This window comes from Impatiens glandulifera, chromosome 2, assembly GCF_907164915.1.
Source record: "Impatiens glandulifera chromosome 2, dImpGla2.1, whole genome shotgun sequence".
Lineage (NCBI taxonomy): Eukaryota > Viridiplantae > Streptophyta > Magnoliopsida > Ericales > Balsaminaceae > Impatiens > Impatiens glandulifera.
Genome location: NC_061863.1, coordinates 15,007,618 through 15,028,744, shown reverse-complemented (window position 1 = coordinate 15,028,744; position 21,127 = coordinate 15,007,618). Strand labels below are relative to the sequence as shown.

At 31.6% G+C, this 21,127-nt stretch overlaps 1 pseudogene; it reads right to left on the bottom strand.

Annotated features, from left to right (window-relative positions):
• Positions 1–4,446: 4,446 nt before the first annotated feature.
• On the bottom strand, positions 4,447–6,484 carry LOC124924396 (annotated as a pseudogene).
• Between the last annotated feature and the right edge of the window lie 14,643 nt (positions 6,485–21,127).

Below are 21,127 nucleotides of genomic sequence, written 5' to 3'. Positions count from 1 at the left end.
TATTAATTTGAACTTAAATATCATATTATTGTAAATAACATAAATCAATAATATATAGTTTACCGAAAAAACATATAATTTATTTTACTTTATTATATAAAAAAAATTATAACATAGGTAAAATCTTTATTCTTAAATTTATTAAACTTTAAGTTTTGCTTAATCAAATTTCAAAAATTATTATGGCCCAATACATATAATATGTGAACTTAAATTTCTCTTTCATTAATTCTAAATTTATTACAACAGTAATCTTTTAATCCTAGTATAAAGAATAAGATAAAAAAAAAATTCTTAATTGAAACATGCTCCTTTATTCTCTTTAATTTATAATAAATAATATATATATATATATATATAATATTATATTATATTATATTATATTATGGTTTAACCAGATAATTAAAATGTTTCAAAAAATATATATATATATAATATTTATCAAATTATTTGAAATTATAAAAAAATCAATATATATTCTTAATAATATGATTTGAAATTATGAAAATTTATATATATATATATAGAATAATATATATTTTCACAAAATTAAATTAGGATGGCTCTTATACGTTATATTTAACCGAATTAAATAATAATTTAAATTGTGAGCAATTAAATCTGAATGCAGTGAGAGTATACCTTAATTCATAATATTATAATATTATGAATCTTCTTTTCCTTTGAATAATAATTCATAATCTTCTATTTTCTTAGAATAAAAAGATTCTTTAATTTTTTTTTTTTTAAAAATGAAAATATTTTTTAATATTCTCTTTTCTTAGAATGTAATGGATCATTCATTTGATTAATGAGTACATTAATTATGTTTCTCTCTTTATTGATGTGTTTTGTTGATGGGACACATGCACCTTAAATGGAGATCATTACCGTTTCAAAAGTCAGTTATTTTGGTTTAAATATTTCTAATTTAACTCTCTTCGTTAAATTAGAAATATCACTCAAGGTATTCTAATAATAAATTAATGACAAATACACATATAAGACATAAACTTAATTTCACATTAGATCACATTATTTTTTACTTATAGTAAAGATAATATTATAACAATTTTTTTTATACTAATGACTCATTAATTCTAACAATCTCTCACTGGGTTACGTATGTAAATAAATAAATTTGTCAACCGTAATGCACCTAAAGTTTCGTGTCATCTCAATCTTATGTTGTATAAACAATTATATCAATTAATTATATCAATATAATACAAAAAGGCTCGTCGTTCTAATTAATCACAACTAGATCCACCCATGATCACATAAATCAATATAATTAATTGGCAAATCATATTATGAATGTGAGGAATGAAAACTCCATGCACGATGATCTTTTCATGTCCGTTTTCAATTGATCCTACTTGATTTTAGTGAGATTATATTTTAAATATAATTATACAATTTGTAATGAACTAAATAATACTTAATTTTAATTTGAATAAAATTTTATAAATATCTATTAAACAACTAGACTAAAAAACAAAATACCACAAGCTCTACTAAAGTCAGATATGGTCGATCACTACGACACCCATATGAACAATATGCACATTAAATACACTAGGCAACAAATCATTTGTTGAGGGTCTATAACCATAGAGTTTGTATCTAAATATTTTATAAAAATATGTCCACATTGTATCATTTCTTTTCTAACAAAACCTTAATGTAAATATAGTTTGACATCTGATTTATTGTCACAAAATAATTAAAAGGGTAATTCAATCCCTTCTAGTGTACACAACCAAATAATATATATTTACAGCAATATCACTTGTTTTGATGCCTCAATATGCCACAAATTCAGCTTCCATAGTGGATGTAGTTGTTTTGATTAATTATTCACATAAATAAGACTTTTTAATTATTACACACTACAACAAAAAGAACTTTCGGCGACGCTTAAAAAGACTTCTGCCAACCCTTAAAAGAGTCGCTAAAAAGATCGCTGACCCTTAATCTTATGTCGCCAAAAGCAGGGTGGGCGTAAGTTTTAGCAACGCTTATTTAAGCGTCGGTAACATTCATTTAAGCGTTGCCAAAAGTCTATTTTATTTTTAAATTTATTTTTAGTTTCTTTTGACAATTTTATCTGATTTTTTTTTAAAATTAAATAACTTAACAATATTATCTTATAAAATCATATATATTACAAGTTTGTAATGATGTTTTAATGGTTTAAAAAATAATTAGACTAAAAGACAAATTTGTATACTTAAAGACAAAACAATTAAGTAATATATATACGCTGATCGAATAGAACTGGCTGGTAGATGAGATTATTATCTTTGTTATCTTCTGAACTCGACAACTATTCCATTTTCAAGTGCATCATTGTTTGCTCTACCTGCAAACCAGAAACTAAATCAATAATAGCACGTAGAGCTTGCATCTGGATTTTGTTATAATGGGTATAATTTTGTTGTAATGAATTAAGTATGTAGATATAGCAAGCTTGATAATCAGGTACGGATGATTCATTATCTTTAAAAAGAAGATGAATGAAACAACTTCTAGTTTGAAACCTGCAATCTCAACAATAAGTTCTAAAATTAACAGAGCATACAACTGCAGTTTTAGCCATAACTTAGTCTCCCCATCAGTCTAGTCTTCTAGCTTCAGGTGGTGGAATAGGTGATCGATCAATTCGGTTTTTGAATACTTAAAATGGAAATCAAGTCAACACTATTGACACATGAAGTCAAGTAAAATACCTATCTTATTACGATTAAACATCCAAGTCCAATTCAATTTGAAATGAATGATTGATAATATGTATGCAAATTGCATGGAGAAAGAATGTAATTGAGCTTGTAAGTACACAGATATTCATAGAATCAAATCATGGTGTGGAAATATCCATCATTAACAATGTATATATATTATAATCAATTAAAATTATTATTTTGTTTATTCTCATCATCATCTCATGATCATTGATTCAACAATAGGGTCCCGTGGATGACCACTAATATCAGTAAATAATCAGTAAATCTAAAGTAGTGTAAAGACTATAAAACTTAAAACTAGACAATCAAAATGGAAATGGCAAGTACAAAGATTTGAAACGTTGATAGTTTCGAATTAAGTTATTTTTAAACTTAAAATAAATAAATAAAATAACCTGAAAAGGTAGGGCAGACGGGTCATAAATTGACAAGTAGCTTCCTTGACTATCCTTATGCGGGATATGGCGCCATCAACAATCCAAAGCCCCTGTAAGGATCAAGGCTATACGTGATTGTGTTTAGCCAATAGTACATATTTGAAACATAGCAATGCTAAATGTTGTTAATAAATTCCGAAATAAAGATTACAGTGAGATGTTTTAAATATACATTTATCTCCAAGAAAGGTAAAGGGTATAACAATCCACAGGGGGAATAATTAAAGACAGTTCTCACGTAATGAACATATTACCACATGCTTGAACACTTGTTGCAGCTGGGAATAAGAAAGATTGTTGCGAATTTTGACATAACCACCCTGTTGTTTAAACATTAAAATGCTTCATACGAAGGCTTTCGTAATAATTAATTTTGTAAATCAAGAGAACTGCAGCTATTCATTATATAGGCTTTTACCCAATGTCGCCGAGTGGAACACCATGACATGATATGATGTAACGCTTCATAAAAGGATTAATTAACAGTCCTTGCAGAATTACTATCCTCATCCATTATAGAGGAGAATATTTTTACTTAGAGTTCTAAGTATATACTACTAATAAAGAATATTGCAATAATAATCAAAACAAAAAAGACATAAAAAATGTAGGAAAATACCTTTAAGTAGATTCAATTCCGCATAAAGTTAAAGATGTCTCGACAGCTCCTTTGTCAATTAACAAATATTACAACTCAAATCGATCCCATCCTTCCAACTAAAATCACAATGCATTGATAAATGATTGCAATACATTTTAAAATAAAAAAAATGAATGAATGAAATAGAATGAAAGTTAAAAACCTGTCTTAGAAGGTCCATTGTAATTTCTCTGATATATTTGTTCAAGGTTAAAAGTTGTTTGCACATTTTAAACATTGTTTTGGGGAGGTACTTACGGTCGACATTGTTGCCAAGTGTAAGAACCTGCATACCCGACATTGTTTTAGAAATCTGCTATTCAATATTATTCTGTTCTATTCTCATGAATGGATCGGAAAAACAAGCAATAATATCCTCTATATATTTTCTCCCTCTTAAATTTCTAGAATTCTCTATTCTCTGTTCACTATATCAGAATCAGATTGTATCAAACATACCTAAGTAAAAGCAATTGGCAAAGTAAACCCATTGGAGAATAAGTCGTTGGATATCTTTAGCTTTCTTCAATTCACATAGAGCAAAAAAATGTCAAGGTTTAGGGGTTTATAGAGAGGAAAATATATTTCAGAAACAGAGTTGGTAATCCATTGAGGATTTTTATTAGGTTTCAACTATAGGTTCAGGACCAGAAGAATGTTCACAGCAACTGTGTCTGCTGCTGCTGAGAAGTCTAACTAAATCGAATAGTATGTCCTTTATAACCTGATCAAAGAGAATATAACTATTATGTACAATTAGAAGATCCAAAATCACAAAACAGTTGGAATGCTCAACCATCTACTCAACCATTATCTTTGTACTGTCCCTAGTTATTTTCGCAAGTTCATTTTCTTCCTGCAATTCAACAAAATCAGATCAAATACCAGACCATTAAACAAGTATCTTCTGTAAAGAGAAAACATATAATATATATATGTATCCACTAGCCTCTTTCTTTCTTCAAGAAGAAAGAGTTATAAGAGGCCTAAATCGTGAATGTGACAAATGATATTCAGCTTGTTCTAGCTTTTCAGCTGCATGATAATATATAATAGAAAAGTTAATCAATTAGAATTTAGAGCTTGCAACATACAGCACCAATGATTAGAATATGAAAAAGCGGACATACCCAAATTATAAATTTGTCCAGCTAAATAGTGTCCATTTCCCAGCAAAGGCGACGAGGAGAGAGTGTTCACCCCGTACTTATTTCATAACATATCCAAGATGTGACAGTCAAGTGATGATTTGAAATATGTTATATCAAGTGCATATCAAGAAACAAACTTAGGAAGATATTCTGAAACATACATACATACAGGCATTCATCAAAGATCTCTAATCTAACCAAATTTGAAAACAATCATAATATAACTTGTTTACAATGTACGCCAAAGTCTTCGATCTTGTTCAAGGGGATGGTTTGATATTCTGAAACAGGATCAGTTGGCTTATAGCCATCTGGATATGTTCTAAATTCCCCTATCTCAATCTTTCCAGATGAAACTGTCCTAGTTAGATTAATCACTACAGCCAGAAATGGCTCCTGATGCTGCTGGTTCAGCAACTGCGTTGAAACATCGATACAAGAAAGACAATAACTATAACCAAGGTGTGAATGGTACCACCCAACTACGTTTTCTAACCTTCCTGCCTAAAGAACCAATTATAAGAGCAAACCTCAAGGGCATGAATGTCAAGTAGAAAATGCTTGTTCAAAATCTATGACAGGTATCCACACTTCAGCCAAATAATTGTCTATACCCCATATACAAGGAAAAGTTAATTTGAAAACTTACAAGTTACTAAAATATAATTATTGGCTTCATTTTTAAAAAACACTTTCTATATCAGATTTCTTGGAAACTGAACTTAGTCCAAGACATTCAGAAATTAGTTGGCGGTTTTTTATCTAATAAGTATTTGGATCTAATAGAAAGTTATTGTCAAATCAGATCAGATACTAGAATTTCCAAAATGTGATCCATCTGAAACTAGTGTTAGCAAACAGGAGAAGCTTACAAGAACAAACATGTTATTGTGATTCAAATCAATGATTTAACTGATCTCATCTCTTAATGAGGACAAGGCAGAGCTGAATATATTCTTAGTTTAGAGCATAACAACACTAAAGAGAATCTCATCAGTTTTCTTCAATATCTCTTCAACTACCATAAAGACTATGATTTTCTTCTAGCATTAGCTATGGGATTGGAATCACCACTATCTACGCCTTCTGGTTTTTACTCATTATAATCTAATTTCGATGTTGAAATAAAATAAAATAAAACCTGCTTGTTCATCTCGAAATATTCGACCATGTACTCATAAGCGTCTTCCTGGGCATTAACCCTAGTCTCTATGCCTTCAACGGGGAGAGCGGAGGAATCCATGACTATGATGGTGTCTCCGTAAGTCTTCCCTTGCATAAGCCCATAATATCGATGGTGCCGCCGGAGCGGGCGTGAACAACCATCTTCAAAAGAGCGAGAGCGGAGATCTTGACACGCTTGAAGTAGTGAGGGTCGTTAGTCCATGGCTTTTTCCTGAAGACATTGTTCTGAGCATCATCGTCGTTAGTCTGATAAGATTGATCGCGGCAGAAGAAGAAACTAGAGGAGATTAGGTCGCGGCAGAAGAAGGATGAGAAGAGATTCATGATCTTAGAGAGAGAAGTGAAAATTAAAGTTATTGAGAAACACATCTCTTTAACCCATTCATTAGGAGTGACCCGCCCGAGTTTATGACCCGCGTAGTAATTATTATTATTTGTTTTTATTTGGAAAGGTTGTCATAAATATTAAAGGTTGGCAAAAACCATTTTTTGTTAAGACTTTTACCAACCTTTAATAAGCGTTGGTAATTATTGGTCACTGTAGGTATATTTTGTTGTAGTGACATTTTACAATCCCAAGTATTTATATAATTATGTAAATTAATTATTAGTGTTTGGGACAAATAATATAATCATGAATTATACAATACAAACATTCCAAATTTTCTTGAATCAATTTGGAACTCGATGTTTTCTACAAGTTTCTTATCATCGTTTGATGGATATGACAATCCAATGTTTTTGACAGTTTTTCATCATGTTTCGATATGAAAACTCTATGTGTCTAATATTTTCTTATGCTTCTTTTAAGACATGAAAAATTGATATCCTTGGGGATAAACTATTATGTGTAATCTTTTGTTATTTGAAATAATTGAAACTTTTGTAACCAATGATAAAACTCTCATCCTTAGTGTGAATCCCGATTAAGACGACTCAACTTTCACCTCTGTAAATGATATATTTCATTGGTCATCATGATTTGACAATCAATAAAACACAAAATATACCACAATTCATTGTTGCTGGTTTGTTACACATGATTTTACATGAATTACTACCAAGAAGTATCTCCTCAAAATTCTCCTAATAGGTAGAACTATCGAAATACATCATCTTATGGATTTACATGAAGTCTCTACGCATGGGTACATGGTTGAAAGACAACTTACGATGATCCCATACGGTATCGAAATGCAACAAGTTTTAGAACCATATTTTGAATACATTTGATATTGTGCTTACATGTATCATCATTTATTGTGCAATAGTTACACATGATTCCTTAAATGCATGTCGTCAGAATAAGGTAAAGAAGAACGGGAAATGCACGACTCTAGGATGTCTCTTTCCTTCTCTTGTTAGACATTTTATATTTTGGGATTACGAAAGTAGTGCCTATTTGATCAAGCATGGAAACACATTTTGCAAATTGAGAGGTTATCTTCTCTAAACGTTATCCAAGGGAGATATTCTATAGACACCCTAGTTTTATACTCCTAAATTTAAAATAATTTTTCCCGGTCCAGTATGCTAATCATAATTGATTATTAGACCGGGAGAGTAAAAATCAGAAACACTTTTTAAAAATTGCTTAGAATGACTCTAGAAGATTGGTCTAAATGCCAATTCTAAAATATCATCAAACTTCGAATGATCCAACACATTTAGATTAATTAGTTTGGAAAATCATGAACTTTGCGTATAATATTACTATTAGACAAAATGTATAGAACACCATTTCTAGGTTTGTTTTCATGTCCAAATTTCATTTTTCATAAAATTCAAAATTCATGAGACCTGATATGTTCAATTTAATCGGTTCAAAAAATTATTAATTTTGAATATAATATTGTTATTTGTAATTTTGTGTAGAAGACTTCCAAAAGGGAAAATGTGTCAAAACTGAGTCAAATCGGTTGGGTCATGACCAAGTCAATGGAGGATCTCTTGTGCATCCTAGGATTTTCAAATGAATGGCTAATGTCATGTTGATTCTAGGCACACTCTTTATTTAAAAGAAACATAAATAACCCATTTTTAAATATGGGTTTGGTAGAGGAAGTTCAACAAGGATCATCAACTTAAAAAATTCACCTAGATAGCTATATACTCAATAGTTTTAGATGATCTTGGATTTATTTAAAAGCTTGAAGAGTCCTCTACAAAGTTTGTTTCAACCTAAATTCGAATCGAAGCTCTTAACCCAAAACAAACGGCGGTTCCAGACAATGTGATCAAAAGGGGATCAACCCGGACATGTTCACGGTTAGAAATTCATAACTTGAGACATACGGCCTCAAAAATGGATTGCTACTTATGGTTGAAAAGCTTAAACACATCCCAATCGAATGGGATCATTCATACACCTCCATTCACCTCCATTCAGTGGCTAAGGATGTATACATAGCTTAACAACATGATGCAAGTACATTAACTTCAATCTTAGAACGGACTGAAGCTATGTGTGACTTTAAAAAATTATATCTTTGGACTCACTTGACCATTTGGTTCAAGTGAGATTCCATTAGACATATCTTTGAATTGTCTCTCATAACAAACAACACTCACAATTCGACCTACATACCACGTTAGGTCGCCCGTATGCCAAACTATTCATTTCAAGACCCATAAGACTCCATCATGAATTGCATGGACCTATGGTCTGTCTCAAATTTATTTGGAAAAACTAAATATTTAGCCAATATCAACACCTTTCCAATGCACCATAACTCAACCTCAATGATGATATATTTGATGTTTTGGTTGATCAATGTATGCTAAAACTAAAATTCAAATAAAGATTGACTTTAAAAATGTGTAACTTGTTCCACAATCAGTCATTTGACCTATTTTGAAATGGAATAAAGGTGTATGGGTTACAGAGACATGGGGCTTGACCTCAATGTAAAGGAACTCGAACTTAGGTTGGGTTGACCCGCTAAGTGAATTGCAGGTTGAGCCAACTCTAGAATTAAATACTCATAATATATACTTTGTAAAATAGGTATATAAGGAGATAACCTCATTAATTTGACGTACGATTGATCATTTGTTAAGTTGACAATTCACACTAGATAGAGAACAAGTGAGGGCAAAGCAATTAATTCAAGAACAACGTTAAGAAGATTCTTGCAAGAAACCTTCTTCTCTAGTGAGTATGATTCAAAAAGTTCTTCTTTGTTTCATTTGCTCATACAGGTAGGTCTCTCTAACCTAATTAATGTAATATACTTTGAACATCGATTTTGTACATCGATATTGGTCCTAATTATTGTTTATCTAATTCAGTTGATTAATTTATAAACTACTATGTGTTAATTTATTGAAAAATGAATGCTTGGTTAACCTAGCTACTAAAAGTCCCTATGTTAGATTATGTCTAGTTTAGAAAGTGGCTAAGTCTTGATTTTCCTCATTTTGTACCTTTCAATCTTAACCGAAACTTTCACATTTAGATCATAGAAAAATAATTGTCGGACAATTCTTCAGACGAGCTCTAGAGAGCTTCCTCATTGCAGCGAAGGCTTAGTTGAAACTCACAAACGTAGAGAAGACATCACCGAACACTATTACATGAACACCTTGACGGACAATCAATTGCGGACGGTAATCTCCGTTAAATACCCAAATCCTTAAAGAAATCCTCTTTGGATTCCTTTGCTTTTCATTCCGGTGAACTAAAATCTCCATCCAAGGTCTCCAACAGCTTGGCGAGCCTCTATAGCGACGAGCTCCAGCCTTTCGAGACGCCTTCGAGACTAGATGATGTTTCAATAAGAAAACGAAACTAAAAAAAGTTTCATCAATTGGAGCCTCTAAATCATTTTTAAAAAATTCCAAAACTTCCTTGATGGTCAAAAATATTACTTTCTTCAAGAATAATATTTTCCACATTTTTTAGTGACGGTATACACTCAATTTTTATACCCCGAAATTAAAATAAGTTTGCCCGGTCTAATATGATTGTCATACTTAATTATTAGACCGGGAGAGCAAAAATCAGAAACACTTTTCGTAATTGGCTCAAAAAAACCCTTGAATAGCGGTCCAAATGTCAATTTCCAAAAATACTCGAGCTTTAGATGTTTTCATATCTTTAAAATGACTAGTTTGAATAATTATGAACTTTGAGTATAATATTTTTGTTGGACAAAATGTACCAAACAAGCAGCTCGAAACTTGTTTGTGCATCCACACGACATTTTTAATAAAAAGTCTGAATTTGGGGGCATTATATGTACACGTTATCTGCTTCGAAAAAATATGAATTTTGACTACAATATTGTTGTTTGCAGTTTTGTGCAGAAGACTTTCAAAAGTGCAAAAATATCAAAAACCGAGTTGAACTAGATGAGTCAAGAACGAGTCAACGAGTCAATAAATAGTCTGGCATACGGGCAACCTAGCGTGGACTGTAGGTCAACTGTACAGTCCACGCTAGGTTTCCCGTATGCCAGACTATTTATTTCAAGACCCACGATGCATTTAGCCGACCTCAATACCTTTCTAATGCACCCTAGTTCAGCCTAAAAGGAGTTCTGAGTCAAAGTATGACTATTTGAAGTCTCGGTTGATACATTTGGCCTAAAACTAGAAACTCAAAAAAGCTTGACTTTAAAATGTGTAACTTGGGCTATACTCTATCATTTGAGTTGTTTCAAATTGGAGAATGAAGGTAGTTAGCTTACCTACACATAGGGTTTTGTCTTAGTCAAAATGAGCTAGAACTCAGTCCGAGGTGATCCACTAATGAGTTGTTAGTTGAGCCAACTCCATAAATTAAATGTCCCAAATATTAATTTGCCTAAAGTATATAAAGACAATAACTCATTCAATTGAGGCATGACTGGTCATTTGCAAGGTTTGAGAGCAAAGTAACCAAAGCAAGAACAAAGCCAAGGAGATTCCGGAGAGTGTTCATCTTCTACGGCGAGTTTGATTCTATATTTGATTCTTCTTGTTCTTGTTCTTTATTTTGGTAGACATCTTTACACTATATGTTGTACTTCATTTGAGACGTTGGTTTCGTACACCGACGTCGACGATCAATTAAGTTCATATAAATGTATTGATTAATTTATATGTTTTGATTGTATGAATTCTGTTTAAATGTTTGGTTTACCTTAGTTTCTAGAGTCTTAGATAGATTGAGTCTAGTTTTAGGGAAGATGCTAGGTCTTGGCAAGTTTCGTTTTTTAATTTCTGAATTCGCTGGAATCGTCAAGTATTGGTCATTGGAGGAAGAACTATTGGTCAGTTCTTCAGAAGAGTTCTAGACCATCTCCTCGTTGCAGTGAAGGTGTAATCGAAGCTCTAGAAAACGAAGAGAGCTCATGTGTTGTTCGTGGAGCTAATGCCTTGACAAATAGGAAATTACAAACTGTTACCACCGTCTGATTTTCAGATAGGTAGAGGAATCCTATTTTGATTACTATATTCTCCATCCTGTTGAACTAACTAAAATCGTTGTTTGGAGTCTCTAATGCCTTGACGAACCTCTGTAGACTGTAGTAAAAAGTTCCAGTAGTTCGAGGCAATGGCAAGGAGGAACGAAGCTCTATCGAAGAATCTCAAGACTAGATTGGACGAACATAGTCCGGTTATATTCTTCGACGTTGGATTATAGTAGCATTCAGACGAGCAGCTAGACGACACGAAGCGAACTGATTCTGATGCGACCTTTAATCATGCGAGGTTAGACTAGGAATCTTTAAGCCATTGTTGCGTTGGGAACCGACGAGGCAGAATCAAGGCGCGAGGAAGACGTCGAAAGGGCTTTTCACCTTTTCTAAGATTCTTCATTCGAAATTCCTTAACTTTTGTTGGACGTTCAAAGAGTCCCTACGCTCTCAGTTTTTTTAAATGTCCTTGTCAACTTTTATTCCGAATTAATTCATTAATTTTGAATTAAATTGGCCCTCCAACTATATTCCTTGTACAATTTTCACTATAAACTTTCAGATCCGGGTTATTTTCAATTAATTCCAATCAATTCGACCATTGGACTATTGTTTACGTCCAATTCGAACCTCAAACTTTATATTTGTCAAATTTTGGATAAAAAGTTTCAATTTCCATATTTTTGGGAAATTACTTAGGGCCTGTTCGGTTCATTTTACACCAAACAACCTTGTTTCTTCAATTGGAGCGTTTAAATGAATTAAAAAAATTTCTAAAAATTCAATGATGGTCAAAGATATAATTTTCAACAATAATAAAAAAATTTCCATTATTTTTAGAGCTCATTCGAACAACGGCTTATTTTGAAACAGTTATATCTTGATCTCCATAGGCCAACAAATTATGACATTTTGACAATAGGTCCACAAAAGTATTTTTGACTTCCTTAGAAATTTTTAGAATTTTTTGAACACTTTCTGAAAACACACTCATTTTAGTGGAGTCATACCGGTAGTCTCGTAACTACGAAAAGTTCCGAATTTGAGTGCAAAGTGTTTTTAAATATATATTTAACATGCAAAAAACTCTCGAGATTTTCCAACCTTTTTGGGAAAATTCTTGATTTCAGTTGTCGCATACCTCAGGGCTCCAATTCCCCTCTATGATCTTTAATCCACTTCCCAATACACTCGTGTAGTTCTTTTCGTACAAGAATTCATATTTTAGATCAACAAACAAATTCCAAAAAAATATGCAAAGCGATGAGTTCACGTGTGTGCCTATGGAGAGCCTTCAATGTTCCATTATATCTTCTTATGTCTAGGAAATCTTAACGAGAGTTTAGAGTCATCTCTATAGTAAAGATAGGGCATCATATTAAATAAACTTAAGACATGATAATAGAAATTTAGAGAATTCTAATAACTTGATGTTAACCTTTATTGAAATCTAATTAGAGTTAGGATTACTCCTTCTACATTAGATACAAGGTTAGAAAATATTCAAACAAAGAATTCTAAACTCATAATGCAAATCTTTAACGTACCTTAACAAACATATGAACAACTATATTCGAGTAGAGACTATCTCACATGATAGGTGCATAGGACATAGCTGAAACGACCATTTCCTCATTCATAACCAAACACCGGACCCTTAATTCATGAATATTTGATTTTATTTTCTTTAGTTTCTTTATGAAGTAAATCAAATTATTCCGTTTTTTACACGTACTAATCTTAAACCTGTATGGGTCAATCAAGAAAGGACCATGATATAAAACTCCATTTTGGTTACTCATCTCAAACAGATAAGACAACATCCTATATGGATAGTCTTCTAATCTACTTCTTGTGAGATTCGAGGGGAAGGTAAGCCATGGGATTCTCACTAGTAAAAAAGGTCTACAATGACCATTTCCAACGATTATTTGTAACACCAATTGGTAAAATCCCATATATAATACTGATTGGCGTTAAAACCAATCGGTATAGCCCTAAAAAACCTCACAAAATGAGCGATAATTTTTCCTGTGTTTATTTAGCCATAATACCCAACATTAATAAGTTTATCATCACTCATCTCTCTCTCATCACACACAGACCCTTTTCTACCGATTGTTCAATAAATATGCCTCTTAATTCATTTCCAAAGAAAAACAAGGGTTCGAAAGTAGGCAACACCTTTCGATGCACCGATGCTTCCCACAACCATTCTTATACAAACAAGGCTTGTTGCATTTGAATTTCTCATCAATAGTCAATATGAAACACTAAGTTACACTAAAAGTGGACGCGCATCGACATTTCCGAGTGACCATACTTTATAAGGAGGAAATTCCCCCGTGTGGCAGGTCTCTTCGCATCGATGAATCCCACAAACGAGAGTTCTTCCACAGGTTTCTAAACATGTCGGATTCTGATCCAAACAAGTCTCTCTAGTCGTTTGCAAGGTCGTTTTCTCATAGTAACACGTACTTACATTTCCAGGTAACAAAATCGCAAGTCCCACACGAACCGGGATGGCAAATTTCATTACAATCGTGATTCCCACATCCGAGTTTCCTCCCACACAAAGAACTGCATGAGAAATCGCCACTTTCGTATGGGAGTTCTCCCTTGAAAAGAATATCTCCATCTTGCCCCACTCTAAGCCTCCCTTCATCATGTCCAATAAAATCTATTGTTGTGTACCTATATCACACAAGCATAGTGAGTCTAAAGATCCATCAAACATTTAAAAGATAATAGAAAAGACACATATAAAAGTTTCTTTGTATTGATATACTGGTTTATAAAATAATTTCTCATAGTGATTGAACAGTAACATTTTGAGCATATATTTGGACTCTTGACCTTGAGAGCTTTTCTTCAAGGTGAGGTATCCATTTTGAGCATATATTTGGAGGGCACTCTTCGGAGTCTATCCCTAAAGTCTACAACCTGGTTAGATATATTCTGTGTGGGTAGATCTTTTGATAGCTCATGTTCAGAAATCAGTCCGATAATAAGTAACCATCATTTTGGAATCAGACTACCAAAGCTCATGTTAGCTAGCCTTCCTCCTATTTCCGTCCAAAAACAAACATCATTATTCACTATGGTTTCCATAAAGCATATCATACATTGGAAAACATATTATACCTTGGAGAAACAGATCATACTTTGAAAAACAGATTTATACTTTGAAGAACATATTATACTTTGTAAAATAGATTTATACTTTAAAGAACATATTATACTTTGTAAAATAGATTATATAAAAATGGTGTGGGTTTCTAAAGATGGGTTGAGAAAAGAACTTGCCTTAGATGATCTTGTTAAAGTGAAGAAAGTTCTTCAATGACTTCTTCTAAAGTATACCTTCTTTTTTTTAGTAAGAGGAAGATATGATAAAATGAATGAATAGGAGTAGTATATATAGGACTCAATAAGGGCTGGTCATTGGTTGGTCATATCATGGGTTAAATAATTGTTTAATGAAAAAGGTGGGTCATGGCTTTGTCATATGCATGGGTTGGACAAGTTGATAATGAAAAGGGCTTGTCATAGCCTTGTCATAGGCATGGGTTGGCCAAGTTGATAATAAAAAGGGTTTGTCATGGCTTTGTTATAGTATGTGTTAAATAATTATTTAATGAAAAGGGCTTGTCATCAGCTGGTCATAGTATAGGTTGTATATTTTAATATGAAGGGCTTGTCATCAGCTGGTCATAGTATAGGTTGTATATTTTAATATAAAGGGCTTGTGGTGACATGGGGTGACATAGGCATGAGGTGGCAAAAGTATGGGTATCTGAAGTATGTGTTTGCATAAGAATGACGTGTAATAAGTATGGGTTGGGTGAATTATGAGTAAGGAAATAATATCCTCGGTCGAACCTCCTCGCTCGGACCCCTCGGTCTTGACACATATTTTCCTCGATCTTGACAACTATTTTCCTCGGTCTTGACACAAATTTTTCATAGGTCCTTGGTTTTGGCCAGGACCGAACATACTTGGTCGAAAGTGAATTTTTAGGTGTGACATATACCATCTCAAAATACCTAATGCAACATTAATATCAAGTCTTTGGACAATAATATTAAATGCTAATAATTTTTTTCCAGTAATAATCAAATAATAATAATAAGACATATCAAATAATCAAAGATCTTTCGATTAATTAATTATTCACATAAATATAACGTTATAATTATTACATGTTTACCATCAAAATTATTTATGCAATTCCATAAATTATTTTTTTTGGGAAAAACGACTTAACATCATTTCATTAAAAATTCTCAAAAATGGGGAAAAAACCACGAGTTTAAGAGATCATTCTAGACAGACCTAGAATGATTTTGAAGTCGTATCATTATGAATAAAAACAAGAACGTAAATGAACTATCTGATTACAATATTTTCGTTTCTAAAGATTTCAGTAAATGATAATTTCCAATTCCTACTAATATTTCAATTCTGCTCCGTACTTGGAACTTTTCTCCATATTCCCGCAAGTGTGCCACAATCCGAGACTATATCTCTCCATATTTCTTCAACACTTTTTTTAGAAAATAAACCGTTAAGTCATATCAAGTATATTAATTGGTTTAAATATAACAAGAAGGTGCTGTAGCGTAGTGGTAAACACCCATGTTTGTCACACAAGTGACCAGGGATCAAATCTCACCGACTGCAAATAATATCGGCTCGACAATGTATACCGGCTCAGTCAACCGGAGTTCGGTCAACCGGATCGGTCAAGAAGCTCGGTCCTGTGTGAAGAAATCCGGACAGGTTCAACCTATGTGCAGAAATCCGGACAGGTTCAACCTATGTGCAGAAATCCGAACTCGGTTCAAGGGTTTGTGACAGTTTGTGTAGTATTGAAACCCCGGTGTTAATCTCTAACCGGATTAAACACCAACCGTTGAGTGAAAGCGCTAACCGGCCAGACCCCGGTTCACCAGCCGCGACCTAGATCCTAACAACTTCTGTGGGTTCTGCCATAGACTCTCGCATTACGTTCCTGCCAAATGTTGTAAACTACTGCTCCAAAGCCGCACTTGAACACGTTTGTTGCGAATCTGTTTCCTTTGGCTTTGAGTAGTGTTGCTTCTTTGATTTATTTACATTCTTTCGAGAAAGTGATCAGCTCTAGGCTTTTAGAAAATCTGTCACAATTTTTCAATGCTATATTGCAACTCCCAAACAGGTGATCAATGGTTTATTCACTTCCGTTGTATAGAAGACAGTTCACGTCCGGGATACTCATATACTTGCTGATACGGTCACGAGTGCTGAATTTTCCCAGAAGGCAAGTCACAAGATAAACTGGTGTCGATGAATGATCTTGGTTGACCATACGAGAGGAGCACATTCTACTTTCTGCACTTTTTCTCGGATTACCTCCCATATTCTCTTTGAGACCAGCTTCCCATTATCTTCTGCATTCCATTCATGAACGTTGGGTCTGCCTCAGAATTGTATGTTACTAATGTGATCTAGTATCCTCCATCGTTCTGGATTTCTTCTCAAAAGAGAGTCTCAATCCCCGTCTTTTATGTCTCTATTTTTCGCCACTACGTAGTCCCTTCTTAACGTGTATTTTTTAACTCCTCTTTGTGGAATGATTGGCTAGTTTTCGAACCAGAGATCGTGCCAGAACAGAGTGCATTTCCAGTCCCCTAGACGAATATCGTATAGGTCTGCAATATAACTTGTTTAAGATTTTTCTTTAGTGACCAGCTTATACCTTCATTGATTTTACACGTCAAGATACTAGTTTCCTATTTCATAAATTGTGTGTGTACCCATTTGATCCATAATGTTTCCTAGTTGTGTTCCAATGCCCACAAATGATGCTTGAAGGTTAGAGCCTTATTCCACTCGACGCAGTTCTTCAGGCCAATGTCTCCCTCCTCTTTCAGCTTATAGAGAGCAGTCCATTTGATTTTCAAGTCCATAAATTAATTATCAGTATTTTGGACAAATAATATAATCATATGAATTATACAATACAAATATTAAAAAAAATCTTGAATCATTTTCAACAAATATTATCACTTTGTTGATTATATGTATCAATCAATACAATCCAAATAATGAACAATAATATCATCAATTTGAATTTCAATATCATATTATTTGTGTATAACATAAACCAATAATATATAATTTATCTAAAATATGTAATTTATTTTATTATAAAAGAAAATTATCCCATAGGAGAAATCTTCATTCTTAACTTTGTAATGTGTCACATTAATTAAATAGAAGAAGGAACTCCCTTCTTATGCTACAACTTATATAAGAATTAAATAATTAATAAATCTTCAAAATTTACATAACCAAGTTTAAAAATTCTTATACCCAATAAATAAAACATGCGAAACTTAATTTATATTTTATTAATTCTAAATGTATTAAAAACTTTGACCTAATCATTTAATCCTCATATAAAGAATACAATAAAATCTTTTATTAAATAAACATTCTCCTTAATTCTCTCTTTAATTTTTAATATATATATATATATATATATATATATTATATCATTATTTATTGATTATTTAATGAGAGAATTCAAATATCCTTAAACTAGTCACTAACTTATTCGGACATATCAAATAAGATCTTTGATGAATTAATTATTCACATAATTATCTTTATAATTAGTACATGCTAACCATAAATAACAATTCTTTAAATTAATTATCAGCATTTGTGACAAATAATATATTATATAAATTATACCATACTAACATTAAAAAAAATTCTTAAATCAATTTCAACATACATTGTCACTTTGTTAATTATATATATGTACCAATATAATCCAAATAATAAACATTAATATCATTAATTTGAATTTAAATATCATATTATTTGTGTATAACATAAATCATTAATATATAGTTTACCAAAAAATATATAATTTATTTTATTGTAAAAAAAATATACTATAGGCAAAATCTTAATTCTTAATTTTGTAATGTGTCACATTAATTAAATAAAATAAAGGACTCTCTTATTATGCTACAACTTATATAAGAATTAAATAATTAATAAATTTTTAAAATTTACTTCACGAAGTTTCAAAAATTCAAATATCTTAACTAGTCAAAGAAATAATTCAAATTATCTCTTAATATAAGTTTACACCGAATAATATAAATTCTCACAAAATTAAATTAGACAACGATACCTAGTCGTAAAAAATTATCCAATTGATTATATTTGAAATTGTAATCTTAATTCCTTAATTTATAATCTTAAGAATTTTCTCTTTCTTTATAATGGTAATTCATAATCTTCTATTATTTAGAATGAAAAAATTATTTAATCTTATCTTTCTTTAGAATGGAAGGATATTCTCATTGATGATTAAATGATTATACCTCAAATGTGACCATTACCATTACAAAATATTTAACATGATAATTATTTTTGTTTGAATATTTCTAATTTATCCCTTCATAAAATTAGATGTGATATCTTCATTTTATATTAATGACAAATACACCAACAAACCATAAACTTAACTTCACATTATATCACATTATTTTTTACTTATTATTTTTTACTTTATGTTAAGGATGACATTTACATAATTATTTATTATACTATTGACCTATAAATTTTACAAAGTCCCACTAGGTCACGTATGTACAAAAATAAATGTGTTAACCATAATGAGTATGAAGTTTTGTGTCATTTCAAACACATGTTGTATACACAATTTTATCAGTATATGATAAAGAGTTTGTCATTGTATTTTAATCACAACTAGACCCAATAGTGATCACATAAATAAATATAATTAATTGCCAAGTTATATTATGAATGTGAATAATAAAAATTCCATGCAAAGTGATATTTTCATGTCAATTTTCAACTAGTGAGATCATTTTTAAACATAATTATAAAGAGTATAATGAACTAAATAATATTTAATTTCTGATCATAATAAAATTCATAAATATCTATAAAACAACTAAACTAAAAGACAAAAAAACTGAAGGAATTGTGTCCTTTAATTCAATGTGTACAATGACTAAACTTGGATAGGACAATTAACGAAAATAATTTAATCTAATTATTTTAGGAGTCGTAATGATTTGCTAGAAGCCAATTGCGATTAATGAGTTTAAACCTATAGCTATAATAATTGGGTCCTATAAGGTCACACACATAGAGTTGACGAATGAATTAAGTGGGAATGATTTCTAATTATTGTATATATTAGATATCATTAATAATTTGAAATATTGTTTTATTGTTTTATTTACGAAATAAAACAATCATTAATGGTGAAATTAATTTCGGAAACCGATAATTATTATGGTTTTATTTATGAAATAAAACAATCATAAATGGTAATATTATATACGGAAACGGAAGGAAAAATATCAAATATTGTCTTTTGAAATTCAAACATGATGAAGAGAAACAAACTCAACAACAAGATGACTCTGATAATATCAATGATGATATGATTACTTTGGATGGACTAGGGCCTCAGATCATCCAAGAATCAAAACAAGAGGAACCACAAATGAAAGAGGATCATATTCAGGATTTAGTTGTTGAACAAGTTGACCTACTCATAGATCAGAAAGGCCAAGAGTTATGCCAAGACGTTACAATGATATTATCTTAAATGCAATCTTGATGTTCTTATACTAGAACATAATGAACCTTCTACCTATAATCAAGCAATGATGTGTCCAAACTCCAAAAATTGCCTTGAGGCCATGAGGTCCGAAACGGATTGAATATTTTAAAATCAAGTATGGGACTTGATAGATTTGCCAAATGGGGTAAAACCCATAGGGAGAAAATGGATCTTCAAACTCAAAAATGAAAAACATGGAAATATATATATTCACAAGGCAAGATTAGTTGCCAAAGGTTTTAGACAAATTCATAGCATAGACTATGATGAGACATTTTCACCAGTTGTTATGATTAGATCTATTAGGATAATCCTAACTATTATGACTATGAGATATGGAAAATGGATGTCAAAAAAGCCTTTCTAAATGATTTTTTAAAAGAGGATGTGTACATGACACAACCTAATGGTTTTTAAGATCCAAATCATTATGGGAAATATGCAAGCTTAAGAAGTCTATTTATGAACATAAGCAAGCATCTAGGAGTTGGAACTTTCGATTTGATAAAAAGATCAAAGAGTTTGAATTCATTAGATGAAAAGAGGATCCTTGTGTTTACAAGAAGTTTAGTGGGAGTAATGTAACATTCTTAGTCTTGTATGTGGATGACATATTACTTATTGGGAATGATATTCTGATATTAGAGTCCGTCAAAGAATGGCTGAAGAAATGTTTCTAAATGAAAGACTTAGGAAATGCTGAGTACATACTTGAAATCAAGATCTATTGAGAAAGATCTAAAAGGCTAATTGGATTAAGTCAAAGAACTTTTATTAATAAGATTCTAGAAAGATTCAAGATGCAAGATTCTAAAAGTTGATTTTTACCCATTCAACATGGCATATATCTCAACAAGACGCAATGTCCTATACCACTTGTTGAGCTCGAGAAAATGACCAAG